Genomic DNA, 2,546 nt, shown 5'->3' with positions numbered 1-2,546 from the left:
CAGATCTTGAGCTCGGCTCGCTTCTATCTTTGTTTCTAAAGCTCGAGTTCGACTCATGAGTATTTTTTTCAAGCTTGAGATTAGCTTGTTTACTATTTATCAATCAGTTTTTGTATATTTATTTTTACATATTTCTTTAACTATAACTTTATATAACATGTATTATTATTTTTTTTCATTACTATACATATTAATTAATAATTACATATATATATATATATATATATATATATATGTGTGTATTCAAACCCTCCCTTCATAAACCTATAATCTGCATGGTGGCGGCGGCGGCGGTGGCCTGGACAGTGACGGCAGCGGTGGCGACGGCGGTAGGGCTTTAAGTTTAACTACTTTTTTCATTTGTCCCCCTTCACTTGGAGAAATGACACATTTTGTCTAAAACTAACCTGGTTAGTCTTCGTTAGGAAAAGGCTCGGTGAAGGCCAATAGGGTGAAAGTTGGGATTAATATTGGTCAATAGCCAAAGTTTAGATTATTAAAGTCCAAGTATCCAAAAAAAAATTCAAATCAAACAGTGTGACGACGGGTGTTGAGTTCGGACTATCAAACTAGCAGCATAAGAACAAAACATCATAATACGGATCCTGACAACTTACATATGACTGTTGACAAGAAGCAACTCCCAAGGACCTGGCATCTTAGAGTTCCAATAAAAGAGATTTCCTGAACCAGAGCCTGGAAGAATACAACTGTTAAGGAAAGTAGAACGCCTCCGACACTTAAATTGAATAGGCACATAAATAGAATAGGCCCATTAACTAAAGCAGAGAGCATCGATGTTGATCCTCAATGAGCTAAAAATACAATCTCAACCGCTAGAGTAGCCATTCAATACATTCGATATATTCAACATACTCACATTTTAACACATACGATTGGTCTTGGTTCTAAATCATCCATAAGTGGTAATTTGTACGTTGATATGGATATCTCTGGATTCCTCATTTCAATATAGTGTAAAAGAGATTGTTTAAGCAAACGGTTAATGGGATAAGGCCAAAGCCAAAAACACATCGGATTAACACATCAAATTTCACATAAAAGAACTTCTCGTTCTTTCACAGTAACTCTTTGTCTTATCCGATTGTTAGTTTCTTGTATACGCTAAATACTTTAACTAAAATTGATCGGTATTCACTATACGATTCCGAAAGCTATCCTGGAAAACTGGAAACACAATACCAACAATTTTCTAGACCTGATATATATTTTCTCTTTATATTATTATTAGACGTATAACATGCTGTTAACACAATATGAAAATCCATTTTACATGTTTGATCCGTGGAGTGATTTAGTTTCATATAGCTATGGCTCAATGTGGCTTCCACATACTAAATTTTCATTTAGAATTTAACATTAAGTACTATCAAAATCCGTTGTAGTCTAGTTGGTTAGGATACTCGGCTCTCACCCGAGAGACCCGTGTTCAAGTCCCGGCAACGGAACTTCTTTTTTCTTTTTTCATAAAACCAGTTTTTCTTTTATAACTTATTAACGGTACCAGTTTTTCTTTTAACTTATTAACGGTAGATTTTCCCATTAAGTGTACGGCCTTTTCAACTAAAATGGTTGGTGATGTTTATAGTTTAGACATTGGTGATTGGTCGTGTAACTTTAATGCCCAAAAACCAGTTTTTCCTTTTAAGTTTTAACTCAACCATTTTAGTATCTAAGTTTGTTCAATTACACAACTTTAATATCGTTTTTGAATTTATTGCAAATGGCTACCTTATTTTTCTAAAACTTGCAATTTTAGTACTTTTTTCTAATTCTGTCTATTTTTGTCCGCTAAGTCAGGGGCAAATTAGTAATTTTGATTATTTTATTAATTTTTTTTTTGAGCTAATTGTCATTTTCATACCCGTGGTTTGTTCATTTAATATCATTTTTTGAATTTATTACAATTGGATACTTTGATTAGTTTTGGATAGATAGGCAAGCCAAGAGAGACATTACATATTACATATATGAGAGAATGACATTTCTAACTTGGTTGTCAGAACTAATTCTTTATGAAACGCTTTATCGATTACGGTTTGCAACAAACCACATTTCTAATTTGGTTGTTGGAAATAAACATTTACCAAATATTTTAAAAAGTTTATTGTATAAAGACAACACCGTGTCTAAGTTGTTCGGTAGACGATTATCGACTTCACATTACTTGGTTTATAAAATATGCCATTTCTAACCACTTGTTAAAAAATAAATGATCACATATCATTTTTAAAACATTGTGGTTTATAACAATAAACCCATTCTAACACACTTGTTAGAAGTCTAAATATTTAGAGACAAATGTTTACAACCGTTAGTTATATATAAACCATATATATTACAATTATTATTTTACCAAAATAATAATTTCTAATATGCTCGTTAGAAGAATTAAACGTTCTCAAAGATTTATAAACCCCCGCATTTCTAGTGCTCATTAGAAAATTAAATGTCTAAAACATATTATCTATCAAAACAACCATTCTAACACGTTTGTTAGAATATTAGACAAATTCTGGCCATAT

The 2,546-nt window shown here is 32.1% G+C and overlaps 1 non-coding gene across 1 annotated transcript; it reads left to right on the top strand.

Annotated features, from left to right (window-relative positions):
- Positions 1-1,396: 1,396 nt before the first annotated feature.
- Positions 1,397-1,469, top strand: TRNAE-CUC (transfer RNA glutamic acid (anticodon CUC)). The gene has a single exon. It is a non-coding gene; the product is annotated as a tRNA-Glu (tRNA).
- The last annotated feature ends 1,077 nt before the right edge of the window (positions 1,470-2,546 follow it).

This window comes from Bidens hawaiensis, unplaced genomic scaffold, assembly GCF_021521415.1.
Source record: "Bidens hawaiensis isolate Kalapana, Puna unplaced genomic scaffold, B.hawaiensis_p1.1 tig00038105_1, whole genome shotgun sequence".
Classification (NCBI taxonomy): domain Eukaryota; kingdom Viridiplantae; phylum Streptophyta; class Magnoliopsida; order Asterales; family Asteraceae; genus Bidens; species Bidens hawaiensis.
The sequence above is the reverse complement of the archived record's forward strand: the minus strand, read 5'-3'. Positions and strand labels throughout refer to the sequence as shown.